The sequence below is a fragment of the Schistocerca serialis genome, chromosome 9 (genome assembly GCF_023864345.2).
Source record: "Schistocerca serialis cubense isolate TAMUIC-IGC-003099 chromosome 9, iqSchSeri2.2, whole genome shotgun sequence".
NCBI classification, from domain to species: Eukaryota; Metazoa; Arthropoda; class Insecta; order Orthoptera; family Acrididae; genus Schistocerca; species Schistocerca serialis.
This window is the reverse complement of record NC_064646.1, coordinates 171,884,498-171,902,773: the sequence shown is the minus strand read 5'-3', so window position 1 is coordinate 171,902,773 and position 18,276 is coordinate 171,884,498. Positions and strand designations below refer to the sequence as shown.

At 45.7% G+C, this 18,276-nt stretch overlaps 1 non-coding gene across 1 annotated transcript; it reads left to right on the top strand.

The window, feature by feature from the left end:
• The first annotated feature begins 3,720 nt into the window (after positions 1-3,720).
• Positions 3,721-3,804, top strand: Trnas-gga (transfer RNA serine (anticodon GGA)). Its single transcript is given in 2 exon segments — positions 3,721-3,760; positions 3,770-3,804. It is a non-coding gene; the product is annotated as a tRNA-Ser (tRNA).
• Positions 3,805-18,276: the final 14,472 nt, after the last annotated feature.

The window sequence follows — 18,276 nt, the reverse complement described above, 5'->3', positions numbered from 1 at the left end:
GGCCGATGTGGCCGAGCGGTTCTGGGCGCTTCAGTCTGGAACCGCGCAGCCGCTACGGTCGCAGGTTCGAATCCTGCATTGGGCATGGATGTGTGTGACGTCCTTAGGTTAGTTTTTAAGTAGTTCTAAGTTCTAGGGGACTGATTACCTCAGATGTTGAGTCCCATAGTGCTCAGAGCCATTTTGAACTATCCATCCTCATGAGATAACTGTAAAATAACAATCGTCTCTTCTTAATGGATGCTGTGATAGGTTCTGCCTTGCTATACAAGTCCTCATTTGCTCTTATTCTCCATTGTCCATCAACCCATCTATTAACTAGGATTTTCCCTAGTATCCTACGCTCTCGCTTTTCCAGGCGCTCAGCTTGACCTTGTCTATTCTTGGTCAAAGTTTCGGACGCATATAAGCCCTCAGGTCTTACAACTGTATTACAATGTCGGAACTTGGCCCCTACAGTCATAGACTTCCTCTATCTTTTGACAACTGTTTGTTCGCATTACGTATTATGTGTAGGTCTGCCTACTAATAACATAAATTTTCAAAACTAGTTACAATGTAATGAACACTTTAGCTAATTTGTGGTGGTATACATAAAAATGGCATACAGCGACGATAATGCTACACAGAAGGCGTGCACGACGCACCTTGCGTTGTATCAAAGAGACGTTGTAGACCATAGGAGGGCAACCTGCCACCGAAACAAGGGCTACAGCCACAGTGGACGGTTCATCTAGAATGTTTCAGAGAACCAAAGCAATGCCAGAAGAAATGTAATGAAAGTACACAGATTTATTTACATGTGCATGGAACAACATGTTACGCCATGTAACTTCCCCACTACCTGTTACCTGGAAATTTTGGAAATTTGTGGTAAGATCTTACGGGACCAAACTGCTGACGCCATCGGTCCCTAAGCTTACACACTATTTAGTCTAACTTAAATTAACGCTGACAACAACACACACACCCATGCCCGAGGGAGGACTCGAACCTCCGGCGGAGGGAGCCGCGCGGACCGTGACAAGGCGCCCTTAGACGGCGCGGCTACCCCGCGCGCTAGGTGTTACTATCCTAGTGGTTGTAGAACATGTTATTGTTAGAAAAACCGCTCAAATATTGAAAAGGTACCCCTCACTGGGTAAGAAATTATTGTGCTGATTCTACGATGACGCCACTTTATGATCCTCATATAAAAGTTGCTAAACTGAACTAATACACATCGGAAATGTCTGGAAACGTCCTTGTCCACCACAGTTTTACAATACCTGTAATTAGTGCCAGAAAGAATAACACGTTAATGTAGATACATGCCAAAGGTTATTGTTTCAAACCCGTATGATGAAACAAAAAATGCAGTTAGTTTTTAGCTATTAAACACAAATAATTGTTTGATTACCTGAGACGTACCAAGGATCTAGAACCTGGATAAGATGTTATCCAGAATAATTTAAAATAACAATGCCACTACCAAAACGAATCTTTCGCCAATGCATTTATAGTGTAGAGTATTTTGACATGTAGCTGTAGTAAACAATAGTATAATAAATACGAGTCCCGAAAACCACACATGAATACTTGTTCACAGAAGGGGCGCAACATGACGTTCATTCGTGAGAAACTACGACTCCGCCCATCGGCGTAAAGAACCACGTTTTCTCGCCCGGTTGTTATCGTACGACTTGGGATGCACTAAAATGCTATTCTGTAGTGTCTGCACATCGTTGACAGGAGCGTGGACCAGTTCCTTCTACTGCCCCATAACCAGAAGTCTACGGGGTGAGGTATTGGGAACGAGAAAGTCAAGGTATGGGCCTCCCCGACCAGCCCACTAATCCTGAAGTGATAGCGTCAGGAGTTCACACATCCTGCAATTTCCAGAAAAGTAGGCAAGGCGTTAATGCGAAATTTCTGATAATGAGCCACATTTAACCTCTGTAGTAGCTCGTATGGCCTCATTAGTCTGTTGTCAAGATCGCTTACTCACTCGTTGATTGAGAAACGTTTCTGCTGATGCATGTTTTTTTTCAGCACTTCTCATCCCCCCCCCCCCCCCCCCACCTGCCATGCTGATTATTGTAACTCACATAACACCATCTGTTGTGAATACTATTTCGTCAGTAAAAAATATATCTCAGATATTAACAGCGGATCTTCGTCGTATTTTTACAATAGCCGTTGGCAGTATTGCAATCTGCATCGGTCCTCTTGTGAACCAAGAGCTTGAACGAGATGGAGAATATGTGACTACACAAGTTGTCGATGAAGACTCAACCAGGAGAAGAATCATACCTCACGCTAATGCTATTCGTAGCACACTGGTTTTCGTATACCGTGTGTAGCACACGGTCCTCCGTGTCAAGTGTGTGGGTTGACCTAGGACCCCACACCCTTTCGGGCTGCTGCAGAACCTGTGTCCCTAAGACACTAGAAAAATAGACTGAACAGCTTGTTGGATAATGCTCTACAACATGCATCTTTTAACCATAGAAGGCACGGTATCGAAGGCTAGTTCTGCTTTCAGAAAAATCATTCCGCAAACTCCTTTATGCAGAATAGACTTGCGTATCTAATAAGTGGCACTAAAGAGGAAGGGAAATTGTGTACCACATCGATCTTACGTACCAGCAGCAGTTTTACTTATATCTCTTAATTTTTAGCTAGGTTAGAAACAAGTCTCACAACATGCAACGTGATTTATCGTCGCACACGATGCTCTTCCGCTGTTCTGTAGCAGTTCACGAAGTGGTAACGCTGTCACCATAATACAGGATATACCTTGTAAAGCACGTGGTAGTTTTTACCTGTAGCAAGGTGTGCATGGTGTTGATTAACTCACATAGCTGGCGAGCATAAACAACATTTTCTAAAATTATTTTTGCACTAGGAGCAATCTTATGCAACCACAAACGTTATACAACGAACTCCACAATGCTACAGAACCATTACTAAGTCCTGTACCATCTAATGGTAGTGCTAGACGACTTGAAATCTGTACTGGGGAAATGAAAATCCCTCCTTTATGAAAGGCGAATGGTTTCAGTTGTACCTGACAAACCATTATCACGCTAGTCCTAATATCTGTTCCTTAGGTCAAGGCTCCAGTGCCTCTCCAAACTTTCACGGTAACCGTCGTTCTCTGCAGCTCTGGTGTCCATTTATACATTCCATTTTCCAGCCAAACGTCCTCCCTCTACCACCAGAAATAGTGACCCATTTACCTGTAATGACCTATTCCCCTTTATCCCTCCATCTTTCATGCATTCCTAGCCCAAGGCGTCCCTGGGTGTTTATCTCGAGGGCCAGACCCATGCCATCTGTGTTTTATAGTAATTCACGAAAATGGATACATTACTATACCTCAGTCCAATTATTTTAATGCAGAAGACTTTGTATTTAGGGCAGCCACAATCTACACATATCATTTTGAAGATAAAACGACTTTAACTGAAAGCGCTTTATTTATAAGCACAGCCGGTTACGCAGAATTTTAGCTACATCTTCAGGTACAATAAAACAAAGTCATGTTCTGATCAGAAAAGAGAATTGGATGGCCCAGCGTTCATAGTGTTGCGGACGTCAGTTATAAAATAGCATAAAACGACATAGAACGCTCCCGTGTCACCAGGAGTACCGGTAGTTGGTTAGCTAATGGGTCCCCGCATACTGAGAAAGCGATAAAAACGGGCTGTGTATGATCATCTATGTAAAATTAAGCCGGCCGGAGTGGCCGAGTGGTTAAAGGCGCTATAGTCTGGAACCGCACGACCGCTACGGTCGCAGGTTCGAATCCTGCCTCGGGCATGGATGTGTGTGATGTCCTTAGGTTAGTTAGGTTTAAGTAGTTCTAAGTTCTAGGGGACTTATGACCACAGCAGTTGAGTCCCATAGTGCTCAGAGCCATTTGAACCATTTTTTTGTAAAATTAAGCATCACCGGTCCCTCGTTTACCACCGCAAGCGCTCGCACTGGATGTATACCGACAAGCGGCGCATTAGCCATGTACTGGTTCTCCAGATATAATGGGAGCGCTCTATGTTGTTTTATGCTATTTTATGGTTAACGTCCACTATATACCGAAAAACTGCTGACTATGGACGCTGTGTCATCCCATTCTCTTTTCTGGTCAGAACATGACTTGATTCTATTGCACCTGAAGCTGCAGCTAAAATTTTACGAAACAGGTCGTACTTATAAATAAAGTACTTACGAAAGAACCGGTTTCATTTTCAAACGTGGCCGCCACTGGCGCCCCTACCAACGATGAAGAAGTTCAGCTCTGCCTAAGTAGATCTGTGCGACACTTGGAAGAACTCTCACTGGCACACAACACAGAAATGGAAGGCGATACCATTGCCGACCAAGAAATGATGGAAGAAGCTCTGCCACACAAAGTTTCTTCATCGTCAAAAAGCGAGGAAGAAATGGAGCAAGAAAACGAAACGCAAAATCCACATGAGGACGGGTTTGAGACGGCGCAATACAAATACCGCCATCACTGGCAGCAAACAGTGGGAGGAAAATCCACGCAAACGAAAAGTAGAGGTGGAAACGGCCAATCTAGTTACTCCGATTGATCCCTCTCCTCCCACACAAGGAGAGACACCAGCAGAGACGAGCAACACCCGTGTATCCAACGAAGGACCTGCAAAAAATGGTTCAAATGGCTCGGAGCTCTATGGGACTTAACTTCTGAGGGCATCAGTCCCCTAGAACTTAGAACTACTTAAACCTAACTAACCTTAGGACATCACACACATCCATGCCCAAGGCAGGATTCGAACCTGCGACCGTAGCGGTCGCGCGGTTCCAGACTGTAGCGCCTAGAGCCTCTCGGCCACCCCGGCCGGCGCAGGACCTGCCGAAGTAACACCATGACACCCTAAAACACCGCTAATAACCGTATATTATATGTACAATTATGTGCATTTGGATACAACTCTCAAACAATAGCTACAGGACTCGCTCAAAGCAGCGTATCAGGAGACAGGATAAAGTACCATTTGGAATCCCATGGAGATCATCAACGGACAACGAACTTCTTTAAACAATACCGACTTCCACTTTTCATCCATCAGCCCTCTGAGACAAAGGAAGTGAAAGTGGCGTTTAAGCGTCTACCTGCGTCAGTTCAAGTGGGGGAAGTGACCCGGGAACTACATGAAAAAGGTTTCCCGGCCGCAAGGTTACTTCAGTAAGACGAGGAAGGAACCAAACAAGACTTGGAAACAATGCCAATTTTTGTAGTCATCCTTCCCAAATCGAAGGGAAACGGCTATAACATGGAATATCTTCTGTATGCAGTGGCGCGAACTGAATCATACCGCTACAAAGATGGACCAGAACAATGTAAGAAGTGTTCGAGATATGAGCACACTGTTAATTATTGCTTTTAGGCAGCTCGTTGCGTATCCTGTGCTGACCTCCATGCTACGAAAGAATGAACAATTCCGTGCGCAGTAAAGGATGCACAAATTGTAAAAAGGCCCGTCTGGATTCTTGGAAAGGCTGTTAAAAATACTAAGAATTACCTCGCAAGACCAAGACTAGGAAAGCGAAGACGCCAAAGCAAGTACAGACGACGCTACCGAAGCTGGTGTTTTCACAGCAAGCGGCACCATCCCAGCAGACACAGGCCCCACCGCTTACGACAACACAGCCCCCAACTTCCAACACAACTGCTACAGCTGCAGAGGGCCGGCGCCGACAAGAACCTACTCTGATACATTCCACAACCGTTCGAGAACTCAGGAATCAGCACCCGCTGCTGCAAGCCACCCGACATCGCAAAGTATTATGGAGCTATTTTCACAAGCTCTGACGGACATCGCAATTCTCCTCACAACGCTCCAGTAGGAAATCGCATACTTCCTCAGCTTGGTGGAAGGAATGATCAAACCCTTTGTGCCGTCTTAAATAGCGAACACCAACGGGTCAACTCCGCTTTCTTAAGTGGAATGCGAATGGCGAACGCACTAAAAATGCGGAACTAACCAACTTCATAACACGGCATCCCATCGACGATGCCATGGTGACGGTAACCAAGATTACGGACTCAAACATCTTCCATCTCCTTAATACGCAGACATATAGGACGGATAGGATGGACCGGAGAGGAGGTGCCACAGTCATTTTCGTACGAAAATTCGTAACGGCACCAGATGGAGACACCACCATCGCTGCAGACATTGGAAGGTACAGTTGTAACAGTCCACAGGATAGTTGGAAATATTACTTGGTTATCAGAATACATTGCCACAAACAGCCGCTCATTCAAGAAGACTTGCAATTTTCGACAGAAATCCAAAAGTTCTTCTAGCGGGCAATTTAAACGCCAAGCACTCAGCCTGGAACTACAGAAAGAACAACCAGAAGTGGCTCACACTTTTCGAACTTAAAAAGGACATTAACTGCGTCGTGCAAGTACCACTACGTCCTACCAGGATCAGTCTCCTCCTGGGGCAAATAGATGATGTCCTCGACATCGCGTTGACAAAAGGAATCGATCCAAACGTACAGGTATGCACCATAAATGGGTTATCGTCGGACCACCTGCCAGTCGCATGAATCATCAGCTGCGATTGATTGGTGATCTCACCCGTCAACCAAACGGACGTGAACTGGGATGAGTTCAAGAGGTACCTCATTGACGACGTTAGGCCTACAATGCCTCTACATACGACAGCTGGTATCGACACGGCAGTAGATACTTTAACAACCAAGATCCGATAGGCAGATCGGACGGCTGCAAGCGTCACTGTGTCACCTGTCCCACAGTTAGTCGTCTTTCCACGCCACCTGCAAGAGCTGAAGGCAGAGTGAGAAACCGTTGGATGAGATATAGAGAGACGACTGACAGACGGAGAATGACACGTCTGCAGAGGGCGGTAGAATGGAGACAACAAACATGGGAGAACACGACCCAGTTTGTTTTACAAACAAGGGACTAGTGAAAGCCCATAAAACGATTCCGCAGTCAAACACCAGCTAAGCAAGCCATTTCGGGACCGAATGGATTGATATACGATGCTATACAACAGGCCGAACTGTTAGCAGACTCGTATGTCCAGCAAATGGCGTGTGCGGACATTGGACACGACCCCCAAGGACGACTAAGGGGCGTTGAAGAAGAAATATAGGCGTTCATCGCAGGATTCCAGACGGAACTGCCAAGGGACCAACCTAGTCATACCACTCCACGAGATGTAGCGCAAATCATCAGTAGGACAAACAACTCGGCACTGGGAATCGACCATGTAACCAAAATTGGACTCCGGCACCTACCCCAAAAAGCCATCAAAAGGGTTATAAAGAGCTGCTTGATGACCGCATACTTCCCAACGGCGTGCTAGACGGGGAGTATTGTACCAATAACAAAACCGTAAAAAGATCTGTAGATACACACGAACCACCGGCCTTAACATTACTACCCAAGCTGGGGAAAGTATTGGAACGTGTGCTATTAGCTAGGATGTCAAACTGCTTCCAGGAACACGGAATTGTGCTCCCAGAGTAGTCTGGTTGTCAGCAGAAGATGTCGGGAAAATTACAACTGGTACGACTCACTGAACACATAGGAAATTGATTCAACATACGCCAATCCACGGTCGTCGTCGTTTTTGACATCGAAACGGCGTACGACAAAGTATGGCGTGACAGCGTCATAGCGAAACTATATTGTCAAACAGCCTTACCGGACTTTTATGTGAAGCCGGTAGATAGTTTCCTACAAGCAAGAAACTTCTACGTCACAGTGGACGGCAAACGTCCATCGAGGAAAACATCTTAAGTAGGTACCCTGCAGCGATCTGTCATCCCACCACTGCTGTTCAACGTATATATAAATGACCTGGCCAACGATTCCTCTGATGACTTGCAGTTAATTTGCAGACGGTACTGCCTTTTGCACGTGTGGCCGCAACTTTGACCAGCTAATAAAAAGGACTCAATCCCAAAAACATATCATGGAAGAGTGGCTGCAGTTCAACAAAATAACAATGAACCTCACGAACATTGCTGCAGTGCTCTTTACTAAAAAGTGGTTACCGCGTACTTTATTAACGGTGTTAGGGCAACCTATCCCTTGGTCATAATCGACGAAGTATCTGGGGATCATTCTGGATATGTCTCCGACCTTCACGTTACATACAAAACAAGGATAAAAACACACCATGAAGTGGGCGCAGGCGCTGACAGCATTCTTCACCCTAACCCATCTCAGCGCCAAGACCTAGTACCAACTCTACAGGTCGAAAGTCAGGCCGAAACTCCTCTAAGGCCGTGCGTATTGGCGACTCACATGTGCTACAGATATATGTGCACTCCAACCGATACAGAACCGGTGCCTAAGATGGACTCTGGGGGCTGACAGATGGACGAGAACTAGAGAGCTACACAAAGCCCTAAAGGAGAAATACTTGCCTGAAAAAATAATGGACTACGCCACGAGGTTCTTTACCAAAGTGGATCGCGTAAGGGACCAAATACCCCACGTACGGCTAACAGGCACCATTCAGCCCAAGTGCTTGGATAAGTGCAAAGTGCTACGCGCCTGAGTTCGCTGGCAACCACCTTATGTTTGTGCACCAATCTTCGAAAAGCTGCGAGTACCGTGGCTCGTGGAACGAATTAAAGAAATGTCACCTACAATACCAAATACCCATTTTGTAAAAACAAATGTTACCTTATTACAGCAACAAAGGATCCAATGAGCGGCCAGCTACCTAACAAAGTGTTAGTCAACTGTTAAACAAAGAGAGATAAAATGTGTGTACCTATCACTCAGCAAGAATGAACTCCCAAAGGTAGTCAGTTTTGTGGTCCCTACTACCAACACACACACAAATAAACACTCACACACACACACACACACACACACACACACACACACACACACACAACACACACACACACACACACACACACACACACACACACACACACGAGAAAAACTGTCTTTGCTGTGAGAAACATGGTCTAACACGTCTACCTCGCATTCTGCACCTACTAAAGTCCTCCTCGATTCGGGATATGGTCGCCACTTGTATGACTGGTCCACTGCGTGCCGTTTAAATAAGTCTCTCTGTTCGATTGCAGCGCCACTGCAGCCTCTGTGGACATGAGCTTTGGCATCAAACTTGGATCATCTGCATATCAGGTCTCATTGTACTTATTTGTTAAGTTCGTGTTTGTACCGTTTTTCCCTCCAGGAGTGGTTATTTAAAAAATCGTTCAAATGGCTCTGAGCACAATGGGACTCAACTGCTGAGGTCATTAGTCCCCTAGAACTTAGAACTAATTAAACCTAACTAACCTAAGGACAGCACAAACATCCATGCCCGAGGCAGGATCCGAACCTGCGACCGTAGCGGTCTTGCGGTTCCAGACTGCAGCGCCTTTAACCGCACGGCCACTTCGGCCGGCGTGGTTATTTCATTGTGCCTAAGTGAACTCTCAATAAACTCTTAAATTATCTCTGAGTAACACATCTTCGGAGGCACTGAGTTTTATAGCATAATTTCTGAGAGAGTATAACGAAAAGAAACAGCTATCACACGTCTCGGGTCGACAAGTGGCTGTCATCCGTTGGCGTGATCTGGGCCTCTAAGAGTTGCGGCAGCATAAAAACGCGCGGCGTCGCTCTGCGCCGAGGTTGGAGCCCCAGCTAGATTAATTAGCGCTGCGTGGCCATGCTCCCGTTCGTCATGCGACGCCGTCGCGCCGACGTCACGCAGCGCGGACTTGTTGCTGTGGCGCGCGTTAATCTCGAGTAAACTCGACCGCCTCCCGCGCGCAGCTCTGATCGATATCTCCGGTGGTCGGCGGCAGAGTCGAAAACTACAGCTCGCTTTCCTGCCGAGTGTGGACTCGGTTTCCTCAAATTGAATATCTTAATGCGACTGTCGGCGAGCTGCCCTATCAGGGGAAACGAGAGAGAGCGCCGGGGATGACGATAACAAAAAATGCGGGACTCGGCACAAATTTGGCTGTTCCGCCTTTTCACGGCTGCCGGAGCTAAACGCGCGCGCTTTATATCAATCACGCGATTAAGGCGCGGGCGGGTTTTTGTCGGCGGCGCGTGCTGTTTCTCGGATCCCAAATAAGTTATTTAATGGTGCGGTTAAGATGCACGCAGCGGCGATTAGGGCGGCCTTCGTGCCGTTCAGTAGTTGTCGGCGTCGCGCTCCGCTGCGCCTCGGTTACCGCCGAGAACGCGCCCGACCCCGCGCGATCGCGAGAGCGCCGTGATGAATGGTAGGCACCAACCGGGCCGCATCGCTGGCGCAGGCGCCGCGGATCTCCTGCCCGCCGCGACTCATCCAGTCTGTCGTCGCATTAAATGGCGTCATTCCCTTTAACGCCTGAAGATGATGGTCACGATAGCGGTCGAAACATCGATAATTACAATTCAACTGATGCGGGCTGCAAACTGAGAGGATTTTATTCGGTCGTATGACCGCAAAAGACTCCGAAGGTACTCTGTTATCTCTTCCGTAAAACTTCCAGTCCTAGTAAAGAGCCGCGTCTTTACCAACTAATCATATTAATCTGAGACCTAAATTTTTCCAGTCGTCTCCCAACGAAATTTTATCATTTGCCTGCCATGAAATCCATCTAGGTACCTATACTTCCTTTAAGACCTCTTATTACTTCTCGTGTTGTCATTATTCTCACCTGCTGCCTACTATTCTGACCTATCCTTACTCCTATCCTTCTCTCTCACCCCCTCCCTTCTCTCTTCTCTCCTATCTTCCCTTCTCTCCTCACAGCTACAGTCTCCTCTCCTATTCTGTTCTAACCTACCCTACCACAGCCTCTAGTATCTTAAACTATCCTATCCTCTCGCATCCTCTCTTACCCACTCTTATCCTCCTCTGTGCCACTCTGTCGCATTGTATCGTCTCCTACGCCATTCTACTCTCTCTTCTCCTCTTCACTACCCTTTTCACCTGTCCTCTTCTCTTCCATTTCTCCTCACTTCTCTCTACTCACTGCCTTCTCTTCTCTCTTCTCCTTTCCGGTCCTCCGGCCGGAGTGGCCGAGCGGTTCTAGGCGCTACAGTCTGGAACCGCGCGGCCGCTACGGTCGCAGGTTCGAATCCTACCTTGGGCATGGATGTGTGTGATATCCTTAGGTTAGTTATGTTTAATTAGTTCTAAGTTCTAGGGGACTGATGACCTGAGAAGCTAAGTCCCATAATGCTCAAAGCCATTTGAACCATTTGAACCTTTCTGGTCCCCTTTCTTTCAAAAGCCTTAGTACGGAATTCTCTTCCTAAGTTACATTTCCTGTCCTACATTACTACAGCTTCTCGTATGCTAAAGTACAGTACTCTCTCGTATTGTTTCTTTACCTCTTCTATCTTCTCACGTCCTATCCTATTGCACTGTATCCTCTCCTATGCTGTTCTGTCCTGCCTTCTCCTTGTCTCTCCTCTTCTGTTCCATTTCTGCTCTTTTTCTGTATGCACTATCTTCTCTTCTGCCTCCTCTTCTAATTTTCTGTTTTCTCCTACCCTCTCCTCTTCTTTCAAAAGTCTTACTCCAGAGTTCTCTTCCTAAGCTACGTATTCCCATCTATTCTTCAACAATCTTTCGTGGAACTTCCTTGTCTCTATACTCATTCACCAAATACACAGATCACTCTCCAAATTCGCATCATATCTGTCCTTTACGTCCAATATCTCCTCCCTCCCACTGAAAAAAAGTTCACTTAAGGCCAATGGCTTCATTAACATTGACTCAGCTGTATCAATGTTTTTATAACCATATATCTGAAAGGAAAATTGTTTTATAACAATTGTACCTACTATAAAAGAACGTGGTGTAGAACCGATGCAATTTTTACCTCTGACAACCTATGCTTGTTGATTGGGGTGAGCTGGATGAAATAACAACACTTTGTATGCTTGCTAAAAATTATACCGAATCTCATTAACTTAGTAGAATAGTTTCTGCATCAGTGGCTTATTACCAAGTGAAACTGGCAAGATGATATCCTCAACAAGATGTCATTTCAGATAGCTACCTCGGCAGCGAAAACACAGCGATTAAAAATGATATGTATTTCCTGGCTACCTTTAATGCAGCTAATAATATTTATTCAACGAATGAAGGTAGTACCTTGTTGCCGAAACACACACTGTCAGTTGCAGTAAATGATGAAAGGCTATACTGCGAAATGTGACCTTATTTCACGAATATAGAAGTCTGTAAGTGTCCTTTCTGTAATGGAAATGTCCGTAAGGAGCATTACTGGTCTGTGGCATATCCATGAATGCTTTTGCAATATTGGTTAAGGTTAAAGAAATCTCCCCATACGTTGCTATTCTTGGACTTTGCCATGTTGCACTCATGTTCGTGTCAGATACATATGGTATTTATTATAAAAACTCTTACTTGGATTCACACTTTTAACATTATTTGTACGAGGTTTGAATAAAAGTTGATTTTCTTTTCTGAATACATATAAATATGGAGCTGATAATGTCGTGTCCTTAATAGCTTCCGCAATCAGGAGGATTATTTGAGCTTTGTCAGTGTTGATCCAAGTAGTTATCTTTCTAAATGGAAAAATGTTTTATTCTAGAAATATCAGTAAATGTTTTTTACATTAATAAACCACATCGTGTGAAATATATAGATGGTGGGGAGGATTTAAAATTGTTGGACGCTAAGCAACATGGTCTTTAGCGCCTCTTACTCAAGTCAATTCATGCCACTGTCATATGTTAATGGTATTAGGAAAATACTGGGTGGCATTAAGATTGATGACTGATCGCGCAAATAACATGATGAGCGACGCACTCACAAACACATTAAAACCGTCGTCCAGTTAAAATGAGCAGGAGTCCTGACTCCACACAAGATGTCAACAATTTCCTTACTATTGTCTCGTCATCGCTTAAAATTAATATTAAGCCCTTGGCACACCAAAGATTTACATTTAATAAGCGCATGAAACACACGACTTTGAAATATAGTGCACCGCGTGTCTGATGCCGCAGACATTGCATTCCGAGGGACCTTCATGCCACAATAGATAAACAAGTGCCATTAGTTTCCAATAAAAAGGCGCGTAAGGACCACTTCCTGCCTTCTTGGGGATTAAAAGGAAGAGAGCCGTGGTCGTATAAATGGTTCCAACGACCGCAGCGTGTGGTTGGACACTTCCAGTCACTGTCTTTCCCACTCAGCCAACATTCTTTTGGCACTCACGACACGGTATCCCGAAAGTGGACGTTAAGATGAACTGTGTCGTTTTCCTGGCAGGCTGCTTCGCATACTCTTTCAGCTTCCTTATTCCACTCGATTATCATGTTTCCGTGGACCCAGCAAAAAGCCACCTCTTTTGTGCCTGTGCAGGAGGTGGGTAGAGCCCTAGACCGTGTGGCATATCCTGCCCACTGAGAACATTTGCTGAATAGCTCTCCTCCACCAAGATGTCTCTGGTCTTCCGGTGCTTTCTTGACCACCCACAGCTCTGCATGGTACAAACAGAGGCCGCTTAGACGGTGTAATTTAATGATGCATTGATCGAGTGTGCCTCGATAAGTGTCCTAATGTACGTCATCTGCGTCGCGTGGTTTCTATGTGTGATGACGTAGGCAACAGAACTGTCGCACACACAATTCTCTAAATACACCCAACAGGGTTCCACGAAAATAACATATATTTCTTCCTCTACATCTACATATATACTCCGCTAGCCACCAAGCAGTGGTGCCAAAGTCATATTCCCGCCTCTGTTCCACTCGCGGATCGCGCGAGGGAAAAACGACTGTCTGAACGCCTCAGTACGAACTCTAATTTCCCTTATCTTTGAATGGTGATCATTGAGCGATTTGAAAGTTGGTGGTAACAATATATGCTCTACATCCTCGGTGAAGATTAGATTTTGGAGTTAAATGAACAGCCCCTTCCATTTAGTGCGCCGTCTATCTGCAAGTGTGTCCCACTTCAAACTTTCTTTGAGATTTGCAACGCCTTTGCGATGGCTAAATGTACCAGTTGTAAATAGGCTGTTTAGGTTTTTTTTTTATTGGTAACGCCGCTTAGCGCTCTGTATGAAAATCACTGGCTGTGCTGTGTGCAGTCTGTGGCTGGTTTGCATTGTTGTTTGCTATTGTAGTGTTGGGCAGCTGGATGTTAACAGCGCGTAGCGTTGCGCAGTTGGAGGTGAGCCGCCAGCAGTGGTGGATGTGGGGAGAGAGATAGCAGAGTTTTGAGAGCGGATGATCTGGACGTGTGTCCATCAGACAGTAAATTTGTAAGACTGGAGGTAAATACATTGTTTGTTCTTTATCAAAATCATTCATTTGCTAACTGTGCCTATCAGTAGGTAGTGACTTAAGTAGTTAGAATCTTTTATTTAGCTGGCAGTATTGGCGCTCGCTGTATTGCAGCAGTTCGAGTAACGAAGATTTTTGGGAGGTAAGAATTCATGAAAGGTATAGGTTATTGTTAGTCAGGGCGATTCTTTTGTAGGGATTACTGAAAGTCAGATTTCGTTGCGCTAAAAATATTGTGTGTCACTTTAGTGAATGTCTGAGTACGTTCAGTTTTGCTCTGCTGTTTGAAAATCAAATAACATAAAATGTTTATCAGCACAGTAATTCATTAATTTTTCTAAGGGGACGTTACATAGTAACGAATCTTGCCGCTCTTCTTTGGACCTTCCCAATCTCTTAAATGAGACCCAACTGGTAAGGTTCCCATACAGACCAACAATACTCCCAAGACTGGACGAACTGACGTGTTGTAAGCTACTTCCTTTGTTGAAGGATTTGTCTTTTATCTTTGCTGAGTGTCTATGTTGTTCTTCCGTATAGCTGTACTGGCATCTTATGATCCTAGTGTAATATACCGATCAGCCAGAACATTAACACCACCTACCTAATAGCCAGCATGTTCACCTTTGGCACGGATAACAGCAGTGACATGTCGTGGCAATGAAGCAATGAGGCCTTGATAGGTGGCTGGAGGGGGGGGGGGGGGGGAGTTGGCAGCACATCTGCACACACTAATCATCTAATTGCCGTAAATTTAGGGGAGGGGGCGATGAGCACTGATGCGATGCCACGTTCAATCACATCCCACATGTGTTCAATTGGATTCAGATCTGGCGAGTTGGCGAGTTGGTGGATGGGGTGGGGGGGGGGGGGGGGGGTCAGCACAGCAGCTGGAACTCGCCACTGTGTTTCTCGAACCACTACAACGCAATGCAGGGGTGAACGTGGTCTGCAACCACTGTACGACACCCCTTGGCCGTCATGGTGTCTTGCACGAGCTCCTCTAGACCCATGGATGCCCACGTGAATGTTCTCCAGAGCATAATGGAATCGCTGCCTGTTGTCTTCGTCCCTCAGTACAAGTGTCAAGAGGATGTTCCCCTGGAAGAAGGCGGACCCGCGTCCTCTGATCGGCATGATGAAGAAGGTGTCGGGATTCATCAGACCATGCAACGCTTACCCACTGTGTCAACGTCCAATGCCGATGGTCACGTGCCCATTTCAGTCGTAGATGCTGATGTTGTGGTGTTAAAACATTGCCACAAGCAGGGGTCGTCGGCTTCGGAGGCCCACTGTGTGTTCAGACAGACATGTACTCTGCCCAGCATTAAAGTCTGATTTTAGTTCCGCGACAGTTCGCCGTCGTGTTTTACCAGTCTACGTATTCCGACATCTGTAACAGGGGCGTCCGCCCAACCCCACGACCTCTGGGCGTCGTTTCACATTGGTCTCGCCGTGTGTTGAAGACACTCTCTACAACACTGCTCGAACACCCGACAAGTCTTTCGGTTAACGAAATTCTAGTGCCGAGTCTCCGGATCACCACAATCCGTCCTCGATCAAACTCAGATAGACCGTGCCTTCCCTATTCTACACATGGACAGCACGGTCACTGATACTACATGCACCGTGCGTGTGACTGACTAATAGTCTTTCCTCATCCACAATTTTTCTTTCCAGATAATAAGTAATATGTGTACAAAGACTAGTTGAAATCGATCCAAGTGTTCAAGAGGAGTTTTTTTTACCAGAGGCTTTGACAGCGTACACTCGTCTCACATATATTTAACATATTTCACACACATTTGCACGCATATTTCACCTGTATCTCTAGCAAATTTCGGATACTGTATGCGAAATGTGCACCGAATAGAGTTAGTAGCAAAGAAGTAATGAATTTAAACGTCATGCATAATGTGGCAATTTTTCACGCTGCTCATTGTTTATGACGTCATGTCTCCTGAACTATGTGTCGTAGAACGATATAATTTTGTAGGTATATTCACTGGCATAAGTGAATAGTGTCTGCAAAAGGATTTTCAAATAGCGCTAGTAGAAAAGAAATTATAAAATGAAAGATCATGCCTGAGGCAGCAGTTTTACTGCACGTACAGAGACAATGAAATAAGCGAAAACTTTTTCCTTTTCATAATTTTCTGGGCATTGTCAGCGAGAAAAAGTTTCATATAGGTTTGAAATTATATGAAAAGTTTGTTGCAAGTCACCAAGTGCTCTTATTCTGAAATACGAAACTAAACTAAACTCTGCCCAAAATGACCATAAAGGCCCAAAGGTACCAAGAAGCCTTTGTACCATCCTCAGCGCACAGGCATCACACCGCTCTCCCGGCCGTATGTCAGTTTACGAGACCGTAGCCGCTACTTCTCAGACAAGTAGCTCCTCGGTTTGCCTCACAAGGACAAGGTGCACCCCACTTGCCAACAGCGTTCGGTAGACCGAATGGTTATCCATCCAAGTGCTAGCGCAGCCCGACAGCGCTTACCTTCGGTGAATTCTAAAATACTGGATAAATAAAATCTGGTATTCACACCTCTTGCGCTAATTTTTCACCCCTCCCCCCCCCCCCAACCAACCTATTTGATAAGTAGGCAGTCCTTGCCCCCACAGCAATTCTTTCCAGGCGGTAAGTGATATACGTACAAGTTTGGTTGAAATTGGTTCAGTGGTTTAGGAACAGATTTTTATAATATGGAGTTCAACAAATAATGCAACTCACTCTTTTTCTCGGAGAATTTCGGTTGAAAAAAATCGAAGTTTTTGTAGGACATCATGGAACACTCGCACTTCAGACCCTATTGTTTCATGAAGTTAGGAGTTACACTTTGTGATCAAAAGTATGCAGACACCTGGCTGAAAATGACTTACAAGTTCGTGGTGCCGCCCATCGATAACGCTGGACTTCATTATGGTGTTGGCCCACCCTCAGCCGTGATGACAGCATCCACTCTCGCATGCATAGGTTCAATCAGGTGCTGAAAGGTTTCTTCGGGAATTGCATCCCATTCTTCACGGAGTGCTGCACTGAAAAGAGATATGGAAGTCGGTCGTTGAGGCCTAACACGAAGACCGCGTTTCAAAAGATCCCAAAGGTGTTCTATGGGACTCAGGTCAGGACTCTGTGCAGGCCAGTCCATTACTGGGATGTTATTGTCGTGTAACCACTCCACCACAGGTCGTGCATTATGAACAGGTTCTCGATCGTGTTGAAAGATGCAGTCGCCATCCCCGAATTGCTCTTCTACAGTGGGAAGCAAGAAGGTGCTTAAAACATCAATGTAGGTCAGTGCTGTGATAGTCTCACGCAAAACAAGGGGTGCAAGCCCCCTCCATGAAAAAAAAAAAAAACGACGACACCATAGCACCAGTGCCTCCGAATTTTTCTGTTGGTACTACACAGGCTGGCAGATGACGTTCAGCAGGGACTCGCCATACCCACAGCCTGCCATCGGATCGCCACATTGTGTGCCGTGATTCGTCACCCCACACAACGTTTCTCCACTGTTCAATCGTCCAAAGTATACGCTCCTTACACCAATCGAGGCGTCGTTTGGCATTTACCGGCGTGATGTGTGGCTTATGAGCAGCCACTCGACCATGAAATCCATTGTCTCACCTCCCGCCTAACTGTCACAGTATCTGCAGTGGATCCTGATGCTGTTTGGAATTCCTGTTTGATGGTGTGGATAGGTACCTGCCTATTACACATTACGACCCTCTTCAACTGTCGGCAGTCTCTGTCAGTCAACAGACGAGGTCGGCTTGTTCGCTTTTGTGCTGTGCTTCTCCCTTCACGTTTCCACTTCACTATCACATCGTAAACAATGGACCTAGGGATGTTTAGGAGAGGGAAATGGCGAGTACCGAAGTATCCCACAAGTGACACCCAATCACCTGACCACATTCGAAGTTCGTGAGTTCCATTGAGCGCCCCATTCTGCTCTCTCACGATGTCTAATGACTACTGA